General features: G+C 44.6%; 13 non-coding genes across 13 annotated transcripts; all 13 read right to left on the bottom strand.

Annotated features, from left to right (window-relative positions):
- Positions 1-1,042: 1,042 nt before the first annotated feature.
- TRNAN-GUU (transfer RNA asparagine (anticodon GUU)) lies at positions 1,043-1,116 on the bottom strand. The gene has a single exon. It is a non-coding gene; the product is annotated as a tRNA-Asn (tRNA).
- A 2,912-nt stretch (positions 1,117-4,028) lies between these two features.
- Positions 4,029-4,102, bottom strand: TRNAN-GUU (transfer RNA asparagine (anticodon GUU)). Its single transcript has one exon. It is a non-coding gene; the product is annotated as a tRNA-Asn (tRNA).
- Positions 4,103-4,628: 526 nt separating this feature from the next.
- TRNAN-GUU (transfer RNA asparagine (anticodon GUU)) lies at positions 4,629-4,702 on the bottom strand. Its single transcript has one exon. It is a non-coding gene; the product is annotated as a tRNA-Asn (tRNA).
- Positions 4,703-4,778: 76 nt separating this feature from the next.
- TRNAN-GUU (transfer RNA asparagine (anticodon GUU)) lies at positions 4,779-4,852 on the bottom strand. Its single transcript has one exon. It is a non-coding gene; the product is annotated as a tRNA-Asn (tRNA).
- Positions 4,853-6,582: 1,730 nt separating this feature from the next.
- On the bottom strand, positions 6,583-6,656 carry TRNAN-GUU (transfer RNA asparagine (anticodon GUU)). The gene has a single exon. It is a non-coding gene; the product is annotated as a tRNA-Asn (tRNA).
- A 5,793-nt stretch (positions 6,657-12,449) lies between these two features.
- On the bottom strand, positions 12,450-12,523 carry TRNAN-GUU (transfer RNA asparagine (anticodon GUU)). Its single transcript has one exon. It is a non-coding gene; the product is annotated as a tRNA-Asn (tRNA).
- A 676-nt stretch (positions 12,524-13,199) lies between these two features.
- On the bottom strand, positions 13,200-13,273 carry TRNAN-GUU (transfer RNA asparagine (anticodon GUU)). The gene has a single exon. It is a non-coding gene; the product is annotated as a tRNA-Asn (tRNA).
- Positions 13,274-14,535: 1,262 nt separating this feature from the next.
- TRNAN-GUU (transfer RNA asparagine (anticodon GUU)) lies at positions 14,536-14,609 on the bottom strand. The gene has a single exon. It is a non-coding gene; the product is annotated as a tRNA-Asn (tRNA).
- A 1,436-nt stretch (positions 14,610-16,045) lies between these two features.
- TRNAN-GUU (transfer RNA asparagine (anticodon GUU)) lies at positions 16,046-16,119 on the bottom strand. Its single transcript has one exon. It is a non-coding gene; the product is annotated as a tRNA-Asn (tRNA).
- Positions 16,120-16,645: 526 nt separating this feature from the next.
- Positions 16,646-16,719, bottom strand: TRNAN-GUU (transfer RNA asparagine (anticodon GUU)). The gene has a single exon. It is a non-coding gene; the product is annotated as a tRNA-Asn (tRNA).
- A 1,262-nt stretch (positions 16,720-17,981) lies between these two features.
- On the bottom strand, positions 17,982-18,055 carry TRNAN-GUU (transfer RNA asparagine (anticodon GUU)). The gene has a single exon. It is a non-coding gene; the product is annotated as a tRNA-Asn (tRNA).
- Positions 18,056-21,749: 3,694 nt separating this feature from the next.
- Positions 21,750-21,823, bottom strand: TRNAN-GUU (transfer RNA asparagine (anticodon GUU)). Its single transcript has one exon. It is a non-coding gene; the product is annotated as a tRNA-Asn (tRNA).
- Positions 21,824-22,809: 986 nt separating this feature from the next.
- TRNAN-GUU (transfer RNA asparagine (anticodon GUU)) lies at positions 22,810-22,883 on the bottom strand. Its single transcript has one exon. It is a non-coding gene; the product is annotated as a tRNA-Asn (tRNA).
- Positions 22,884-23,049: the final 166 nt, after the last annotated feature.

The following is a 23,049-nucleotide window of genomic DNA, read 5'->3' as shown; positions in this document are numbered from 1 at the left end:
TTTGGGCTTGAACCTCCAACCTTTCGGTTAACAGCCGAACGCGCTAATCGATTGCGCCACAGAGACTACAACAATGGCGTTATGTTGTATTCATATCGCGAATCCACACATGAGAAAATGTGTGTAATAAAAATGTGTACTTCGTCCCTGGGTGGGCTTGAACCACCAACCTTTCGGTTAACAGCCAAACGCGCTAACCGATTGCGCCACAGAGACTGCAACATTGGTATTGTATTCATATCGCGAATTCACACATGAGAAAATGTGTGTAATAAAAACTTGTACTTCGTCCCTGGGTGGGCTTGAATCACCAACCTTTCGGTTAACAGCCGAACGCACTAAAAAATTGCGCCACAGAGACTGCAACCTTGGTGATATGTTGTGTTGTATTAATATCGCGAATCCACACGTGAGAAAATGTACGTAATAAAAACTTCTACTTCGTCCCTGGGTGGGCTTGCACCACCAACCTTACAGTTAACAGCCGAACGCGCTAACCGATGGCGCTACAGACACTGCGACATTGGTGTTATGTTGTATTCATATCTCGAATTCACACATTCGAAAATGTGAGTAATAAAAACTTCTACTTCATCCCAAGGTGGGCTTGAACAACCAACCTTTCGGTTAACAGCCGAACGCGCTAACAGATGGCGCTACAGACTCTGCGACATTGGTGTTATGTTGTATTAATATCGCGAATCCACACGTGAGAAAATGTGCGTAATAAAAACTTCTACTTCGTCCCTGGGTGGGCTTGAACCACCAACCTTTCGGTTAACAGCCGAACGCGCTAACCGATGGCGCTACAGACTCTGCGACATTGGTGATATATTGTATTCATATCGCGAATCCTCACATGAGAAAATGTGTGTAATAAAAACTTCTACTTCGTCCCTGGGTGGGCTTGAATCACCAACCTTTCGGTTTACAGCCGAACGCGCGAACCGATGGCGCTACAGACTCTGCGACATTGGTGTTATGTTGTATTCATATCGCGAATTCACACATGAGAAAATCTGTGTAATAAAAACTTCTACTTCGTCCCTGGGTGGGCTTGAACCACCAACCTTTCGGTTAACAGCCGAACGCGCTAACCGATTGCGCCACAGAGACTACAACAATGGTGTTATATTGTCTTCATATCGCGAATTCACACATGAGAAAATGTGTGTAATAAAAACTTGTACTTCGTCCCCGGGTGGGCTTGAACCACCAACCTTTTGGTTAACAGCCAAACGCGCTAACCGATTACGCTACATACACTGCGACATTGGTGTTATTTTGCATTCATATCGCGAATCCACACATGAGAATTTGTGTGTAATAAAAACTTGTACTTCGTCCCTGGGTGGGCTTGAACAACCAACCTTTCGGTTAACAGCCGAACGCGCTAATCGATTGCGCCACAGAGACTACAACATTAGTGTTATATTGTATTCATATCGCGAATCCTCACATGAGAAAATGTGTGTAATAAAAACTTCTACTTCGTCCCTGGGTGGGCTTGAATCACCAACCTTTCGGTTTACAGCCGAACGCGCGAACCGATGGCGCTACAGACTCTGCGACATTGGTGTTATGTTGTATTCATATCGCGAATTCACACATGAGAAAATCTGTGTAATAAAAACTTCTACTTCGTCCCTGGGTGGGCTTGAACCACCAACCTTTCAGTTAACAGCCGAACGCGCTAACCGATTGCGCCACAGAGACTGTAACAATGGTGTTATGTTGTATTCATATCGCGAATCCACACATGAGAAAATGTGTGTAATAAAAACTTCTACTTCGTCCCTGGGTGGGCTTGAACCACCAACCTTTCGGTTAACAGACGAACGCGCTAACCGATTGCGCCACAGAGACTACAACATTAGTGTTATATTGTATTCATATCGCGAATCCTCACATGAGAAAATGTGTGTAATAAAAACTTCTACTTCGTCCCTGGGTGGGCTTGAATCACCAACCTTTCGGTTTACAGCCGAACGCGCGAACCGATGGCGCTACAGACTCTGCGACATTGGTGTTATGTTGTATTCATATCGCGAATTCACACATGAGAAAATCTGTGTAATAAAAACTTCTACTTCGTCCCTGGGTGGGCTAGAACCACCAACCTTTCGGTTAACAGCCGAACGCGCTAACCGATTGCGCCACAGAGACTACAACAATGGTGTTATATTGTCTTCATATCGCGAATTCACACATGAGAAAATGTGTGTAATAAAAACTTGTACTTCGTCCCCGGGTGGGCTTGAACCACCAACCTTTTGGTTAACAGCCAAACGCGCTAACCGATTACGCTACATACACTGCGACATTGGTGTTATTTTGCATTCATATCGCGAATCCACACATGAGAATTTGTGTGTAAGAAAAACTTGTACTTCGTCCCTGGGTGGGCTTGAACAACCAACCTTTCGGTTAACAGCCGAACGCGCTAATCGATTGCGCCACAGAGACTACAACAATGGCGTTATGTTGTATTCATATCGCGAATCCACACATGAGAAAATGTGTGTAATAAAAACTTCTACTTCGTCCCTGGGTGGGCTTGAACCACCAACCTTTCGGTTAACAGCCAAACGCGCTAACCGATTGCGCTACATACACTGCGACATTGGTGTTATTTTGCATTCATATCGCGAATCCACACATGAGAAAATGTGTGCAATAAAAACTTCTACTTCGTCCCTGGGTGGGCTTGAACCACCAACCTTTCGGTTAACAGCCGAACGCGCTAACCGATGGCGCTACAGACACTGCGACATTGGTGTTATGTTGTATTCATATCACGAATTCACACATGACAAAATGTGTGTAATAAAAACTTCTTCTTCGACCCTGGGTGGGCTTGAACCACCAACCTTTCGGTTAACAGCCGAACGCGCTAACCGATTACGCCACAGAGACTACAACATTGGTGTTATATTGTATTCATATCGCGAACCCTCATATGAGAAAATGTGTGTAATAAAAACTTCTACTTCGTCCCTGGGTGGGCTTGAATCACCAACCTTTCGGTTAACAGCCGAACGCGCAAACCGATGGCGCTACAGACACTGTGACATTGGTGTTATGTTGTATTCACACATGAGAAAATGTGCGTAATAAAAACTTGTAATTCGTCCCTGAGTGGGCTTGAACCACCAACCTTTCAGTTAACAGCCGAACGCGCTAACCGATTGCGCCACAGAGACTGTAACAACGTGTTATGTTGTATTCATATCGCGAATCCACACATGAGAAAATCTGTGTAATAAAAACTTCTACTTCGTCCCTGGGTGGGCTTGAACCACCAACCTTTCGGTTAACAGCCGAACGCGTTAACCGATTGCGCCACAGAGACTACAACATTGGTGTTATATTGTATTCATATCGCGAATCCTCACATGAGAAAATGTGTGTAATAAAAACTTCTACTTCGTTCCTGGGTGGGCTTGAATCACCAACCTTTCGGTTAACAGCAGAACGCGCTAACCGATGGCACTACAGACACTGCGACATTGGTGTTATGTTGTATTCATATAGCGAATTCACACATGAGAACATGTGTGTAATAAAAACTTCTACATCGTCCCTGGGTGGGCTTGAATCACCAACCTTTCGGTTAACAGCCGAACGCGCTAACCGATTGCGCCACAGAGACTACAACATTGGTGTTATATTGTATTAATATCGCGAATCCTCACATGAAAAAATGTGTGTAATAAAAACTTCTACTTCGTCCCCGGGTGGGCTTGAATCACCAACCTTTCGGTTAACAGCCGAACGCGCTAACCGATGGCGCTACAGACACTGCGACATTGGTGTTATGTTGTATTCATATCGCGAATCCACACATGAGAAAATGTGTGTAATAAAAACTTCTACTTCGTCCCTGGGTGGGCTTGAATCACCAACCTTTCGGTTAACAGCCGAACGCGCGAACCGATGGCGCAACAGACACTGCGACATTGGTGTTATGTTTTATTCATATCGCGAATTCACACATGAGAAAATCTGTGTAATAAAAACTTCTACTTCGTCCCTGGGTGGGCTTGAACCACCAACCTTTCGGTTAACAGCCGAACGCGCTAACCGATTGCGCCACAGAGACTGCAACTTTGGTGTTATATTGTATTCATATCGCGAATCCTCACATGAGAAAATGTGTGTAATAAAAACTTCTACTTCATCCCAAGGTTGGCTTGAACAACCAACCTTTCGGTTAACAGCCGAACGCGCTAACCGATGGCGCTACAGACTCTGCGACATTGGTGTTATGTTGTATTAATATCGCGAATCCACGCGTGAGAAAATGTGCGTAATAAAAACTTCTACTTCGTCCCTGGGTGGGCTTGAACCACCAACCTTTCGGTTAACAGACGAACGCGCCAACCGATTGCGCCACAGAGACTACAACATTAGTGTTATATTGTATTCATATCGCGAATCCTCACATGAGAAAATGTGTGTAATAAAGACTTCTACTTCGTCCCTGGGTGGGCTTGAATCACCAACCTTTCGGTTTACAGCCGAACGCGCGAACCGATGGCGCTACAGACTCTGCGACATTGGTGTTATGTTGTATTCATATCACGAATTCACACATGAGAAAATCTGTGTAATAAAAACTTCTACTTCGTCCCTGGGTGGGCTTGAACCACCAACCTTTCGGTTAACAGCCGAACGCGCTAACCGATTGCGCCACAGAGACTGTAACTTTGGTGTTATATTGTATTCATATCGCGAATCCACACATGAGAAAATGTGTGTAATAAAAACTTCTACTTCGTCCCTGGGTGGGCTTGAACCACCAACCTTTCGGTTAACAGCCGAACGCGCTAACCGATTGCGCCACAGAGACTACAACAATGGTGTTATATTGTCTTCATATCGCGAATTCACACATGAGAAAATGTGTGTAATAAAAACTTGTACTTCGTCCCTGGGTGGGCTTGAACCACCAACCTTTTGGTTAACAGCCGAACGCGCTAACCGATGGCGCTACAGACACTGGGACATTGGTGTTATGTTGTATTCATATCGCAAATTCACACATGAGAAAATGTGTGTAATAAAAACTTCTACTTCGTCCCTGGTTGGGCTTGAATCACCAACCTTTCGGTTAACAGCCGAACGCGCTAACCAAATGCGCCACAAAGACCGCAACCTTGGTGATATGTTGTGTTGTATTCATATCGCGAATCCACACATTAGAAAATGTGTGTAATAAAAACTTGTACTTCGTCCCTGGGTGGGCTTGAACCATCAACCTTTCGGTTAACAGCCAAACGCGCTAACCGATTGCGCTACAGACACTGCGACATTGGTGTTATTTTGCATTCATATCGCGAATTCACACATGAGAAATTGTGTGTAACAAAACTTGTACTTCGTCCCTGGGTGGGCTTGAACAACCAACCTTTCGGTTAACAGCCGAACGCGCTAACCGATTGCGCTACAGACACTGCGACATTTGTGTTATGTTGCATTCATATCGCGAATTCACACATGAGAAATTGTGTGTAACAAAGACTTGTACTTCGTCCCTGTTTGGGCTTGAACCTCCAACCTTTCGGTTAACAGCCGAACGCGCTAATCGATTGCGCCACAGAGACTACAACAATGGCGTTATGTTGTATTCATATCGCGAATCCACACATGAGAAAATGTGTGTAATAAAAATGTGTACTTCGTCCCTGGGTGGGCTTGAACCACCAACCTTTCGGTTAACAGCCAAACGCGCTAACCGATTGCGCCACAGAGACTGCAACATTGGTATTGTATTCATATCGCGAATTCACACATGAGAAAATGTGTGTAATAAAAACTTGTACTTCGTCCCTGGGTGGGCTTGAATCACCAACCTTTCGGTTAACAGCCGAACGCACTAAAAAATTGCGCCACAGAGACTGCAACCTTGGTGATATGTTGTGTTGTATTAATATCGCGAATCCACACGTGAGAAAATGTACGTAATAAAAACTTCTACTTCGTCCCTGGGTGGGCTTGCACCACCAACCTTACAGTTAACAGCCGAACGCGCTAACCGATGGCGCTACAGACACTGCGACATTGGTGTTATGTTGTATTCATATCTCGAATTCACACATTCGAAAATGTGAGTAATAAAAACTTCTACTTCATCCCAAGGTGGGCTTGAACAACCAACCTTTCGGTTAACAGCCGAACGCGCTAACCGATGGCGCTACAGACTCTGCGACATTGGTGTTATGTTGTATTAATATCGCGAATCCACACGTGAGAAAATGTGCGTAATAAAAACTTCTACTTCGTCCCTGGGTGGGCTTGAACCACCAACCTTTCGGTTAACAGCCGAACGCGCTAACCGATGGCGCTACAGACTCTGCGACATTGGTGATATATTGTATTCATATCGCGAATCCTCACATGAGAAAATGTGTGTAATAAAAACTTCTACTTCGTCCCTGGGTGGGCTTGAATCACCAACCTTTCGGTTTACAGCCGAACGCGAGAACCGATGGCGCTACAGACTCTGCGACATTGGTGTTATGTTGTATTCATATCGCGAATTCACACATGAGAAAATCTGTGTAATAAAAACTTCTACTTCGTCCCTGGGTGGGCTTGAACCACCAACCTTTCGGTTAACAGCCGAACGCGCTAACCGATTGCGCCACAGAGACTACAACAATGGTGTTATATTGTCTTCATATCGCGAATTCACACATGAGAAAATGTGTGTAATAAAAACTTGTACTTCGTCCCCGGGTGGGCTTGAACCACCAACCTTTTGGTTAACAGCCAAACGCGCTAACCGATTACGCTACATAAACTGCGACATTGGTGTTATTTTGCATTCATATCGCGAATCCACACATGAGAATTTGTGTGTAATAAAAACTTGTACTTCGTCCCTGGGTGGGCTTGAACAACCAACCTTTCGGTTAACAGCCGAACGCGCTAATCGATTGCGCCACAGAGACTACAACATTAGTGTTATATTGTATTCATATCGCGAATCCTCACATGAGAAAATGTGTGTAATAAAAACTTCTACTTCGTCCCTGGGTGGGCTTGAATCACCAACCTTTCGGTTTACAGCCGAACGCGCGAACCGATGGCGCTACAGACTCTGCGACATTGGTGTTATGTTGTATTCATATCGCGAATTCACACATGAGAAAATCTGTGTAATAAAAACTTCTACTTCGTCCCTGGGTGGGCTTGAACCACCAACCTTTCAGTTAACAGCCGAACGCGCTAACCGATTGCGCCACAGAGACTGTAACAATGGTGTTATGTTGTATTCATATCGCGAATCCACACATGAGAAAATGTGTGTAATAAAAACTTCTACTTCGTCCCTGGGTGGGCTTGAACCACCAACCTTTCGGTTAACAGACGAACGCGCTAACCGATTGCGCCACAGAGACTACAACATTAGTGTTATATTGTATTCATATCGCGAATCCTCACATGAGAAAATCTGTGTAATAAAAACTTCTACTTCGTCCCTGGGTGGGCTAGAACCACCAACCTTTCGGTTAACAGCCGAACGCGCTAACCGATTGCGCCACAGAGACTACAACATTAGTGTTATATTGTATTCATATCGCGAATCCTCACATGAGAAAATGTGTGTAATAAAAACTTCTACTTCGTCCCTGGGTGGGCTTGAATCACCAACCTTTCGGTTTACAGCCGAACGCGCGAACCGATGGCGCTACAGACACTGTGACATTGGTGTTATGTTGTATTCACACATGAGAAAATGTGTGTAATAAAAACTTGTAATTCGTCCCTGAGTGGGCTTGAACCACCAACCTTTCAGTTAACAGCCGAACGCGCTAACCGATTGCGCCACAGAGACTGTAACAACGTGTTATGTTGTATTCATATCGCGAATCCACACATGAGAAAATCTGTGTAATAAAAACTTCTACTTCGTCCCTGGGTGGGCTTGAACCACCAACCTTTCGGTTAACAGCCGAACGCGTTAACCGATTGCGCCACAGAGACTACAACATTGGTGTTATATTGTATTCATATCGCGAATCCTCACATGAGAAAATGTGTGTAATAAAAACTTCTACTTCGTTCCTGGGTGGGCTTGAATCACCAACCTTTCGGTTAACAGCAGAACGCGCTAACCGATGGCACTACAGACACTGCGACATTGGTGTTATGTTGTATTCATATAGCGAATTCACACATGAGAACATGTGTGTAATAAAAACTTCTACATCGTCCCTGGGTGGGCTTGAATCACCAACCTTTCGGTTAACAGCCGAACGCGCTAACCGATTGCGCCACAGAGACTACAACATTGGTGTTATATTGTATTAATATCGCGAATCCTCACATGAAAAAATGTGTGTAATAAAAACTTCTACTTCGTCCCCGGGTGGGCTTGAATCACCAACCTTTCGGTTAACAGCCGAACGCGCTAACCGATGGCGCTACAGACACTGCGACATTGGTGTTATGTTGTATTCATATCGCGAATCCACACATTAGAAAATGTGTGTAATAAAAACTTCTACTTCGTCCCTGGGTGGGCTTGAATCACCAACCTTTCGGTTAACAGCCGAACGCGCGAACCGATGGCGCAACAGACACTGCGACATTGGTGTTATGTTTTATTCATATCGCGAATTCACACATGAGAAAATGTGTGTAATAAAAACTTGTACTTCGTCCCTGGGTGTTCTTGAACCACCAACCTTTCGGTTAACAGCCGAACGCGCTAACCGATTGCGCCACAGAGACTGTAACAATGGTGTTATGTTGTATTCATATCGCGAATCCACACATGAGAAAATCTGTGTAATAAAAACTTCTACCTCGTCCCTGGGTGGGCTTGAATCACCAACCTTTCGGGTAACAGCCGAACGCGCTAACCAAATGCGCCACAGAGACTGCAACTTTGGTGATATGTTGTGTTGTATTCATATCGCGAATCCACACATGAGAAAATGTGTGTAATAAAAACTTGTACTTCGTCCCTGGTTGGGCTTGAACCACCAACCTTTCGGTTAACAGCCAAACGCGCTAACCGATTGCGCCACAGAGACTACAACATTGGTGTTATTTTGCATTCATATCGCGAATCCACACATGAGAATTTGTGTGTAATAAAAACTTGTACTTCGTCCATGGGTGGGCTTGAATCACCAACCTTTCGGTTAACAGCAGAACGCGCTAACCGATGGCACTACAGACACTGCGACATTGGTGTTATGTTGTATTCATATAGCGAATTCACACATGAGAACATGTGTGTAATAAAAACTTCTACATCGTCCCTGGGTGGGCTTGAATCACCAACCTTTCGGTTAACAGCCGAACGCGCTAACCGATTGCGCCACAGAGACTACAACATTGGTGTTATATTGTATTAATATCGCGAATCCTCACATGAAAAAATGTGTGTAATAAAAACTTCTACTTCGTCCCCGGGTGGGCTTGAATCACCAACCTTTCGGTTAACAGCCGAACGCGCTAACCGATGGCGCTACAGACACTGCGACATTGGTGTTATGTTGTATTCATATCGCGAATCCACACATTAGAAAATGTGTGTAATAAAAACTTCTACTTCGTCCCTGGGTGGGCTTGAATCACCAACCTTTCGGTTAACAGCCGAACGCGCGAACCGATGGCGCAACAGACACTGCGACATTGGTGTTATGTTTTATTCATATCGCGAATTCACACATGAGAAAATGTGTGTAATAAAAACTTGTACTTCGTCCCTGGGTGTTCTTGAACCACCAACCTTTCGGTTAACAGCCGAACGCGCTAACCGATTGCGCCACAGAGACTGTAACAATGGTGTTATGTTGTATTCATATCGCGAATCCACACATGAGAAAATCTGTGTAATAAAAACTTCTACCTCGTCCCTGGGTGGGCTTGAATCACCAACCTTTCGGGTAACAGCCGAACGCGCTAACCAAATGCGCCACAGAGACTGCAACTTTGGTGATATGTTGTGTTGTATTCATATCGCGAATCCACACATGAGAAAATGTGTGTAATAAAAACTTGTACTTCGTCCCTGGTTGGGCTTGAACCACCAACCTTTCGGTTAACAGCCAAACGCGCTAACCGATTGCGCTACAGACACTGCGACATTGGTGTTATTTTGCATTCATATCGCGAATCCACACATGAGAATTTGTGTGTAATAAAAACTTGTACTTCGTCCATGGGTGGGCTTGAACAACCAACCTTTCGGTTAACAGCCGAACGCGCTAACCGATTGCGCTACAGACACTGCGACATTGGTGTTATGTTGCATTCATATCGCGAATTCACACATGAGAAATTGTGTGTAACAAAAACTTGTACTTCGTCCCTGTTTGGGCTTGAACCACCTACCTTTCGGTTAACAGCCGAACGCGCTAATCGCTTGCGCCACAGAGACTACAAGAATGGCGTTATGTTGTATTCATATCGCGAATCCACACATGAGAAAATGTGTGTAATAAAAACTTCTACTTCGTCCCTGGGTGGGCTTGAACCACCAACCTTTCGGTTAACAGCCGAACGCGCTAACCGATGGCGCTACAGAGACTGCAACATTGGTGTTATATTGTTTTCAAATCGCGAATCCACACATGAGAAAATGTGTGTAATAAAAGCTTCTACTTCGTCCCTGGGTGGGCTTGAATCACCAACCTTTCGGTTTACAGCCGAACGCGCGAACCGATGGCGCTACAGACTCTGCGACATTGGTGTTATGTTGTATTCATATCGCGAATTCACACATGAGAAAATCTGTGTAATAAAAACTTCTACTTCGTCCCTGGGTGGGCTTGAACCACCAACCTTTCAGTTAACAGCCGAACGCGCTAACCGATTGCGCCACAGAGACTACAACATTAGTGTTATATTGTATTCATATCGCGAATCCTCACATGAGAAAATGTGTGTAATAAAAACTTCTACTTCGTCCCTGGGTGGGCTTGAACCACCAACCTTTCGGTTAACAGACGAACGCGCTAACCGATTGCGCCACAGAGACTACAACATTAGTGTTATATTGTATTCATATCGCGAATCCTCACATGAGAAAATGTGTGTAATAAAAACTTCTACTTCGTCCCTGGGTGGGCTTGAATCACCAACCTTTCGGTTTACAGCCAAACGCGCGAACCGATGGCGCTACAGACTCTGCGACATTGGTGTTATGTTGTATTCATATCGCGAATTCACACATGAGAAAATCTGTGTTCATATCGCGAATCCACACATGAGAAAATGTGTGTAATAAAAACTTCTACTTCGTCCCTGGGTGGGCTTGAACCACCAACCTTTCGGTTAACAGCCAAACGCGCTAACCGATTGCGCTACATACACTGCGACATTGGTGTTATTTTGCATTCATATCGCGAATCCACACATGAGAAAATGTGTGCAATAAAAACTTCTACTTCGTCCCTGGGTGGGCTTGAACCACCAACCTTTCGGTTAACAGCCGAACGCGCTAACCGATGGCGCTACAGACATTGCGACATTGGTGTTATGTTGTATTCATATCACGAATTCACACATGACAAAATGTGTGTAATAAAAACTTCTTCTTCGACCCTGGGTGGGCTTGAACCACCAACCTTTCGGTTAACAGCCGAACGCGCTAACCGATTACGCCACAGAGACTACAACATTGGTGTTATATTGTATTCATATCGCGAACCCTCATATGAGAAAATGTGTGTAATAAAAACTTCTACTTCGTCCCTGGGTGGGCTTGAATCACCAACCTTTCGGTTAACAGCCGAACGCGCAAACCGATGGCGCTACAGACACTGTGACATTGGTGTTATGTTGTATTCACACATGAGAAAATGTGTGTAATAAAAACTTGTAATTCGTCCCTGAGTGGGCTTGAACCACCAACCTTTCAGTTAACAGCCGAACGCGCTAACCGATTGCGCCACAGAGACTGTAACAACGTGTTATGTTGTATTCATATCGCGAATCCACACATGAGAAAATCTGTGTAATAAAAACTTCTACTTCGTCCCTGGGTGGGCTTGAACCACCAACCTTTCAGTTAACAGCCGAACGCGCTAACCGATTGCGCCACAGAGACTACAACAATAGTGTTATATTGTATTCATATCGCGAATCCTCACATGAGAAAATGTGTGTAATAAAAACTTCTACTTCGTCCCTGGGTGGGCTTGAACCACCAACCTTTCGGTTAACAGACGAACGCGCTAACCGATTGCGCCACAGAGACTACAACATTAGTGTTATATTGTATTCATATCGCGAATCCTCACATGAGAAAATGTGTGTAATAAAAACTTCTACTTCGTCCCTGGGTGGGCTTGAATCACCAACCTTTCGGTTTACAGCCGAACGCGCGAACCGATGGCGCTACAGACTCTGCGACATTGGTGTTATGTTGTATTCATATCGCGAATTCACACATGAGAAAATCTGTGTAATAAAAACTTCTACTTCGTCCCTGGGTGGGCTTGAACCACCAACCTTTCGGTTAACAGCCGAACGCGCTAACCGATTGCGCCACAGAGACTACAACAATGGTGTTATATTGTCTTCATATCGCGAATTCACACATGAGAAAATGTGTGTAATAAAAACTTGTACTTCGTCCCCGGGTGGGCTTGAACCACCAACCTTTTGGTTAACAGCCAAACGCGCTAACCGATTACGCTACATACACTGCGACATTGGTGTTATTTTGCATTCATATCGCGAATCCACACATGAGAATTTGTGTGTAATAAAAACTTGTACTTCGTCCCTGGGTGGGCTTGAACAACCAACCTTTCGGTTAACAGCCGAACGCGCTAATCGATTGCGCCACAGAGACTACAACAATGGCGTTATGTTGTATTCATATCGCGAATCCACACATGAGAAAATGTGTGTAATAAAAACTTCTACTTCGTCCCTGGGTGGGCTTGAACCACCAACCTTTCGGTTAACAGCCAAACGCGCTAACCGATTGCGCTACATACACTGCGACATTGGTGTTATTTTGCATTCATATCGCGAATCCACACATGAGAAAATGTGTGCAATAAAAACTTCTACTTCGTCCCTGGGTGGGCTTGAACCACCAACCTTTCGGTTAACAGCCGAACGCGCTAACCGATGGCGCTACAGACACTGCGACATTGGTGTTATGTTGTATTCATATCACGAATTCACACATGACAAAATGTGTGTAATAAAAACTTCTTCTTCGTCCCTGGGTGGGCTTGAACCACCAACCTTTCGGTTAACAGCCGAACGCGCTAACCGATTGCGCCACAGAGACTACAACATTGGTGTTATATTGTATTCATATCGCGAACCCTCATATGAGAAAATGTGTGTAATAAAAACTTCTACTTCGTCCCTGGGTGGGCTTGAATCACCAACCTTTCGGTTAACAGCCGAACGCGCAAACCGATGGCGCTACAGACACTGTGACATTGGTGTTATGTTGTATTCACACATGAGAAAATGTGTGTAATAAAAACTTGTAATTCGTCCCTGGGTGGTCTTGAACCACCAACCTTTCAGTTAACAGCCGAACGCGCTAACCGATTGCGCCACAGAGACTGTAACAACGTGTTATGTTGTATTCATATCGCGAATCCACACATGAGAAAATCTGTGTAATAAAAACTTCTACTTCGTCCCTGGGTGGGCTTGAACCACCAACCTTTCGGTTAACAGCCGAACGCGTTAACCGATTGCGCCACAGAGACTACAACATTGGTGTTATATTGTATTCATATCGCGAATCCTCACATTAGAAAATGTGTGTAATAAAAACTTCTACTTCGTTCCTGGGTGGGCTTGAATCACCAACCTTTCGGTTAACAGCAGAACGCGCTAACCGATGGCACTACAGACACTGCGACATTGGTGTTATGTTGTATTCATATCGCGAATTCACACATGAGAACATGTGTGTAATAAAAACTTCTACTTCGTCCCTGGGTGGGCTTGAATCACCAACCTTTCGGTTAACAGCCGAACGCGCTAACCGATTGCGCCACAGAGACTACAACATTGGTGTTATATTGTATTAATATCGCGAATCCTCACATGAAAAAATGTGTGTAATAAAAACTTCTACTTCGTCCCCGGGTGGGCTTGAATCACCAACCTATCGGTTAACAGCCGAACGCGCTAACCGATGGCGCTACAGACACTGCGACATTGGTGTTATGTTGTATTCATATCGCGAATCCACACATGAGAAAATGTGTGTAATAAAAACTTCTACTTCGTCCCTGGGTGGGCTTGAATCACCAACCTTTCGGTTAACAGCCGAACGCGCGAACCGATGGCGCAACAGACACTGCGACATTGGTGTTATGTTTTATTCATATCGCGAATTCACACATGAGAAAATGTGTGTAATAAAAACTTGTACTTCGTCCCTGGGTGTTCTTGAACCACCAACCTTTCGGTTAACAGCCGAACGCGCTAACCGATTGCGCCACAGAGACTGTAACAATGGTGTTATGTTGTATTCATATCGCGAATCCACACATGAGAAAATCTGTGTAATAAAAACTTCTACCTCGTCCCTGGGTGGGCTTGAACCACCAACCTTTCGGTTAACAGCCGAACGCGCTAACCGATTGCGCCACAGAGACTACAACAATGGTGTTATATTGTCTTCATATCGCGAATTCACACATGAGAAAATGTGTGTAATAAAAACTTGTACTTCGTCCCTGGGTGGGCTTGAACCACCAACCTTTTGGTTAACAGCCGAACGCGCTAACCGATGGCGCTACAGACACTGCGATATTGGTGTTATGTTGTATTCATATCGCAAATTCACACATGAGAAAATGTGTGTAATAAAAACTTCCACTTCGTCCCTGGGTGGGCTTGAATCACCAACCTTTCGGGTAACAGCCGAACGCGCTAACCAAATGCGCCACAGAGACTGCAACTTTGGTGATATGTTGTGTTGTATTCATATCGCGAATCCACACATGAGAAAATGTGTGTAATAAAAACTTGTACTTCGTCCCTGGTTGGGCTTGAACCACCAACCTTTCGGTTAACAGCCAAACGCGCTAACCGATTGCGCTACAGACACTGCGACATTGGTGTTATTTTGCATTCATATCGCGAATCCACACATGAGAATTTGTGTGTAATAAAAACTTGTACTTCGTCCATGGGTGGGCTTGAACAACCAACATTTCGGTTAACAGCCGAACGCGCTAACCGATTGCGCTACAGACACTGTGACATTGGTGTTATGTTGCATTCATATCGCGAATTCACACATGAGAAATTGTGTGTAACAAAAACTTGTACTTCGTCCCTGTTTGGGCTTGAACCACCTACCTTTCGGTTAACAGCCGAACGCGCTAATCGCTTGCGCCACAGAGACTACAAGAATGGCGTTATGTTGTATTCATATCGCGAATCCACACATGAGAAAATGTGTGTAATAAAAACTTCTACTTCGTCCCTGGGTGGGCTTGAACCACCAACCTTTCGGTTAACAGCCGAACGCGCTAACCGATGGCGCTACAGAGACTGCAACATTGGTGTTATATTGTTTTCATATCGCGAATCCACACATGAGAAAATGTGTGTAATAAAAACTTCTACTTCGTCCCTGGGTGGGCTTGAATCACCAACCTTTCGGTTAACAGCCGAACGCGCTAACCAAATGCGCCACAGAGACTGCAACTTTGGTGATATGTTGTGTTGTATTCATATCGCGAATCCACACATGAGAAAATGTGTGTAATAAAAACTTCTACTTCGTCCCTGGGTGGGCTTGAACCACCAACCTTTCGGTTAACAGACGAACGCGCTAACCGATTGCGCCACAGAGACTACAACATTAGTGTTATATTGTATTCATATCGCGAATCCTCACATGAGAAAATGTGTGTAATAAAAACTTCTACTTCGTCCCTGGGTGGGCTTGAATCACCAACCTTTCGGTTTACAGCCGAACGCGCGAACCGATGGCGCTACAGACTCTGCGACATTGGTGTTATGTTGTATTCATATCGCGAATTCACACATGAGAAAATCTGTGTAATAAAAACTTCTACTTCGTCCCTGGGTGGGCTTGAACCACCAACCTTTCGGTTAACAGCCGAACGCGCTAACCGATTGCGCCACAGAGACTACAACAATGGTGTTATATTGTCTTCATATCGCGAATTCACACATGAGAAAATGTGTGTAATAAAAACTTGTACTTCGTCCCCGGGTGGGCTTGAACCACCAACCTTTTGGTTAACAGCCAAACGCGCTAACCGATTACGCTACATACACTGCGACATTGGTGTTATTTTGCATTCATATCGCGAATCCACACATGAGAATTTGTGTGTAATAAAAACTTGTACTTCGTCCCTGGGTGGGCTTGAACAACCAACCTTTCGGTTAACAGCCGAACGCGCTAATCGATTGCGCCACAGAGACTACAACAATGGCGTTATGTTGTATTCATATCGCGAATCCACACATGAGAAAATGTGTATAATAAAAACTTCTACTTCGTCCCTGGGTGGGCTTGAACCACCAACCTTTCGGTTAACAGCCAAACGCGCTAACCGATTGCGCTACATACACTGCGACATTGGTGTTATGTTGTATTCATATCACGAATTCACACATGACAAAATGTGTGTAATAAAAACTTCTTCTTCGTCCCTGGGTGGGCTTGAACCACCAACCTTTCGGTTAACAGCCGAACGCGCTAACCGATTGCGCCACAGAGACTACAACATTGGTGTTATATTGTATTCATATCGCGAACCCTCATATGAGAAAATGTGTGTAATAAAAACTTCTACTTCGTCCCTGGGTGGGCTTGAATCACCAACCTTTCGGTTAACAGCCGAACGCGCAAACCGATGGCGCTACAGACACTGTGACATTGGTGTTATGTTGTATTCACACATGAGAAAATGTGTGTAATAAAAACTTGTAATTCGTCCCTGGGTGGTCTTGAACCACCAACCTTTCAGTTAACAGCCGAACGCGCTAACCGATTGCGCCACAGAGACTGTAACAACGTGTTATGTTGTATTCATATCGCGAATCCACACATGAGAAAATCTGTGTAATAAAAACTTCTACTTCGTCCCTGGGTGGGCTTGAACCACCAACCTTTCGGTTAACAGCCGAACGCGTTAACCGATTGCGCCACAGAGACTACAACATTGGTGTTATATTGTATTCATATCGCGAATCCTCACATTAGAAAATGTGTGTAATAAAAACTTCTACTTCGTTCCTGGGTGGGCTTGAATCACCAACCTTTCGGTTAACAGCAGAACGCGCTAACCGATGGCACTACAGACACTGCGACATTGGTGTTATGTTGTATTCATATCGCGAATTCACACATGAGAACATGTGTGTAATAAAAACTTCTACTTCGTCCCTGGGTGGGCTTGAATCACCAACCTTTCGGTTAACAGCCGAACGCGCTAACCGATTGCGCCACAGAGACTACAACATTGGTGTTATATTGTATTAATATCGCGAATCCTCACATGAAAAAATGTGTGTAATAAAAACTTCTACTTCGTCCCCGGGTGGGCTTGAATCACCAACCTATCGGTTAACAGCCGAACGCGCTAACCGATGGCGCTACAGACACTGCGACATTGGTGTTATGTTGTATTCATATCGCGAATCCACACATGAGAAAATGTGTGTAATAAAAACTTCTACTTCGTCCCTGGGTGGGCTTGAATCACCAACCTTTCGGTTAACAGCCGAACGCGCGAACCGATGGCGCAACAGACACTGCGACATTGGTGTTATGTTTTATTCATATCGCGAATTCACACATGAGAAAATGTGTGTAATAAAAACTTGTACTTCGTCCCTGGGTGTTCTTGAACCACCAACCTTTCGGTTAACAGCCGAACGCGCTAACCGATTGCGCCACAGAGACTGTAACAATGGTGTTATGTTGTATTCATATCGCGAATCCACACATGAGAAAATCTGTGTAATAAAAACTTCTACCTCGTCCCTGGGTGGGCTTGAACCACCAACCTTTCGGTTAACAGCCGAACGCGCTAACCGATTGCGCCACAGAGACTACAACAATGGTGTTATATTGTCTTCATATCGCGAATTCACACATGAGAAAATGTGTGTAATAAAAACTTGTACTTCGTCCCTGGGTGGGCTTGAACCACCAACCTTTTGGTTAACAGCCGAACGCGCTAACCGATGGCGCTACAGACACTGCGATATTGGTGTTATGTTGTATTCATATCGCAAATTCACACATGAGAAAATGTGTGTAATAAAAACTTCCACTTCGTCCCTGGGTGGGCTTGAATCACCAACCTTTCGGGTAACAGCCGAACGCGCTAACCAAATGCGCCACAGAGACTGCAACTTTGGTGATATGTTGTGTTGTATTCATATCGCGAATCCACACATGAGAAAATGTGTGTAATAAAAACTTGTACTTCGTCCCTGGTTGGGCTTGAACCACCAACCTTTCGGTTAACAGCCAAACGCGCTAACCGTTTGCGCTACAGACACTGCGACATTGGTGTTATTTTGCATTCATATCGCGAATCCACACATGAGAATTTGTGTGTAATAAAAACTTGTACTTCGTCCATGGGTGGGCTTGAACAACCAACCTTTCGGTTAACAGCCGAACGCGCTAACCGATTGCGCTACAGACACTGTGACATTGGTGTTATGTTGCATTCATATCGCGAATTCACACATGAGAAATTGTGTGTAACAAAAACTTGTACTTCGTCCCTGTTTGGGCTTGAACCACCTACCTTTCGGTTAACAGCCGAACGCGCTAATCGCTTGCGCCACAGAGACTACAAGAATGGCGTTATGTTGTATTCATATCGCGAATCCACACATGAGAAAATGTGTGTAATAAAAACTTCTACTTCGTCCCTGGGTGGGCTTGAATCACCAACCTTTCGGTTAACAGCCAAACGCGCTAACCGATTGCGCTACAGACACTGCGACATTGGTGTTATTTTGCATTCATATCGCGAATCCACACATGAGAATTTGTGTGTAATAAAAACTTGTACTTCGTCCATGGGTGGGCTTGAACAACCAACCTTTCGGTTAACAGCCGAACGCGCTAACCGATTGCGCTACAGACACTGCGACATTGGTGTTATGTTGCATTCATATCGCGAATTCACACATGAGAAATTGTGTGTAACAAAAACTTGTACTTCGTCCCTGTTTGGGCTTGAACCACCAACCTTTCGGTTAACAGCCGAACGCGCTAATCGCTTGCGCCACAGAGACTACAAGAATGGCGTTATGTTGTATTCATATCGCGAATCCACACATGAGAAAATGTGTGTAATAAAAACTTCTACTTCGTCCCTGGGTGGGCTTGAACCACCAACCTTTCGGTTAACAGCCGAACGCGCTAACCGATGGCGCTACAGAGACTGCAACATTGGTGTTATAATGTTTTCATATCGCGAATCCACACATGAGAAAATGTGTGTAATAAAAACTTCTACTTCGTCCCTGGGTGGGCTTGAATCACCAACCTTTCGGTTAACAGCTGAACACGCTAACCGATGGCGCTACAGACACTGCGACATTGGTGTTATGTTGTATTCATATCGCGAATTCACACATGACAAAATGTGTGTAATAAAAACTTCTTCTTCGTCCCTGGTTGGGCTTGAACCACCAACCTTTCGGTTAACAGTCAAACGCGCTAACCGATTGCGCCACAGAGACTGCAACATTGGTGTTATATTGTATTCATATCGCGAATCCACACATGAGAAAATGTGTGTAATAAAAACTTGTATTTCGTCTCTGGGTGGGCTTGAACCACCAACCTTTCGGTTAACAGCTGAACGCGCTAACCGATTGCGCCACAGAGACTGCAACAATGGTGTTATATTGTATTCATATCGCGAATCCACACATGAGAAAATGTGTGTAATAAAAACTTCTAATTCGTCCCTGGGTGGGCTTGAATCACCAACCTTTCGGTTAACAGCCGAACGCGCTAACCGATGGCGCTACAGACACTGCGACATTGGTGTTATGTTGTATTCATATCGCGAATTCACACATGAGAAAATGTGTGTAATAAAAACTTATACTTAGTCACTGGGTGGGCTTGAACCACCAACCTTTCGGTTAACAGCCGAACGCGCTAACCGATTGCGCCACAGAGACTACAACATTGGTGTTATGTTGTATTCATATCGCGAATCCTCACATGAGAAAATGTGTGTAATAAAAATTTCTACTTCGTCCCTGGGTGGGCTTGAACCACAAACCTTACGATAACAGCCGAACGCGCTAACCGATTGCGCTACAGACACTACGACGTTGGTGTTATGTTGTATTCATATCGCGAATTCACATATGAGAAATTGTGTGTAACAAAAACTTGTACTTCGTTCCTGTTTGGGCTTGAACCACCAACCTTTCTGTTAAGAGCCGCACGCGCTAACCAATTGCGACACAAAGACTGCAACCTTGGTGATATGCTGTGTTGTATTCATATCGCGAATCCACACATGAGAAAATGTGTTTAATAAAAACTTGTACTTCGTCCGTGAGTGGGCTTGAACCACCAAGCTTTCGTTTAACAGCCGAACGCTCTAACCGATTGCGCCACAGAGACTGCAACATTAGTGTTATATTGTATTCATATCGCGAATCCACACATGAAAAAATGTGTGTAATAAAAACTTCTACTTCGTCCCTGGGTGGGCTTGAATCACCAACCTTTCGGTTAACAGCCGAACGCACTAACCAATTGCGTCACAGAGACTGCAACCTTGGTGATATGTTGTGTTGTATTCATATCGCGAATCCACACATGAGAAAATGTGCGCAATAAAAACTTGTACTTCGTCCCTGGGTGGGCTTGAACCACCAACCTTACAGTTAACAGCCGAACGCGCTAACCGATGGCGCTATATACACTGCGACATTGGTGTTACGTTGTATTCATATCGCGAATTCACACATGAGAAAATGTGTGTAATAAAAACTTGTATTTCTTCCCTGGGTGGGCTTGAATCACCAACCTTTCGGTTAACAGCCGAACGCACTAACCAATTGCGTCACAGAGACTGCAACCTTGGTGATATGTTGTGTTGTATTCATATCGCGAATCCACACATGAGAAAATGTGTGTAATAAAAACTTGTACTTCGTCCCTGGGTGGGCTTGAATCACCAACCTTTCGGTTAACAGCCGAACGCGCTAACCGATTGCGCCACAGAGACTACAACATTGGTGTTATATTGTATTCATATCGCGAATCCTCACATGAGAAAATGTGTGTAATAAAAACTTCTACTTCGTCCCTGGGTGGGCTTGAATCACCAACCTTTCGGTTAACAGCCGAACGCGCGAACCGATGGCGCTACAGACTCTGCGACATTGGTGTTATGTTGTATTCATATCGCGAATTCACACATGAGAAAATGTGTGTAATAAAAACTTGTACTTCGTCCCTGGGTGGGCTTGAACCACCAACCTTTCAGTTAACAGCCGAACGCGCTAACCGATTGCGCCACAGAGACTGTAACAATGGTGTTATGTTGTATTCATATCGCGAATCCACACATGAGAAAATGTGTGTAATAAAAACTTCTACTTCGTCCCTGGGTGGGCTTGAATCACCAACATTTCGGTTAACAGCCAAACGCGCTAACCGATGGCGCTACAGACACTGCGACATTGGTGTTATGTTTATTCATATCGCGATTCCACACATGAGAAAATGTGTGTAATAAAAACTTGTACTTCGTCCCTGGGTGGGCTTGAACCACCAACCTTTCGGTTAACAGCCGAACGCGCTAACCGATTGCGCCACAGAGACTGTAACAATGGTGTTATGTTGTATTCATATCGCGAATCCACTCATGAGAAAATCTGTGTAATAAAAACTTCTACTTCGTCCCTGGGTGGGCTTGAACCACCACCCTTTCGGTTAACAGCCGAACGCGCTAACCAAATGCGCCACAGAGACTGCAACCTTGGTGATATGTTGTGTTGTATTCATATCGCGAATCCACACATGAGAAAATGTGTGTAATAAAAACTTGTACTTCGTCCCTGGGTGGGCTTGAACCACCAACCTTTCGGTTAACAGCCAAACGCGCTAACCGATTGCGCCACAGAGACTGTAACAATGGTGTTATGTTGTATTCATATCGCGAATCCACACATGAGAAAATGTGTGTAATAAAAACTTCTACTTCGTCCCTGGGTGGGCTTGAATCACCAACCTTTCGGTTAACAGCCGAACGCACTAACCAATTGCGCCACAGAGACTGCAACCTTGGTGATATGTTGTGTTGTATTCATATCGCGAATCCACACATGAGAAAATGTGCGTAATAAAAACTTGTACTTCGTCCCTGGGTGGGCTTGAACCACCAACCTTACAGTTAACAGTCGAACGCGCTAACCGATGGCGCTACATACACTGCGACATTGGTGTTATGTTGTATTCATATCGCGAATTCACACATGAGAAAATGTGTGTAATAAAAACTTGTATTTCTTCCCTGGGTGGGCTTGAACCACCAAGCTTTCGTTTAACAGCCGAACGCGCTAACCGATTGCGCCACAGAGACTGCAACAATGGCGTTATGTTGTATTCATATCGCGAATCCACACATGAGAAAATGTGTGTAATAAAAACTTGTACTTCGTCCCTGGGTGGGCTTGAACAACCAACCTTTCGGTTAACAGCCGACCGAGCTAACCGATGGCGCTACAGACACTGCGACATTGGTGTTATGTTGTATTCATATCGCGAATTCACACATGACAAAATGTGTGTAATAAAAACTTCTACTTCGTCCCTGGGTGGGCTTGAACCACCAACCTTTCGGTTAACAGCCGAACGCGCTAACCGATTGCGCCACAGAGACTACAACATTGGTGTTATATTGTATTCATATCGCGAATCCTCACATGAGAAAATGTGTGTAATAAAAACTTCTACTTCGTCCCTGGGTGGGCTTGAATCACCAACCTTTCGGTTAACAGCCGAACGCGCTAACCGATTGCGCCACAGAGACTGCAACATTGGTGTTA

This window comes from Saccoglossus kowalevskii, chromosome 6, assembly GCF_978046115.1.
Source record: "Saccoglossus kowalevskii chromosome 6, keSacKowa6.1, whole genome shotgun sequence".
NCBI lineage: Eukaryota > Metazoa > Hemichordata > Enteropneusta > Harrimaniidae > Saccoglossus > Saccoglossus kowalevskii.
This window is presented reverse-complemented; position numbering and strand designations above follow the sequence as displayed.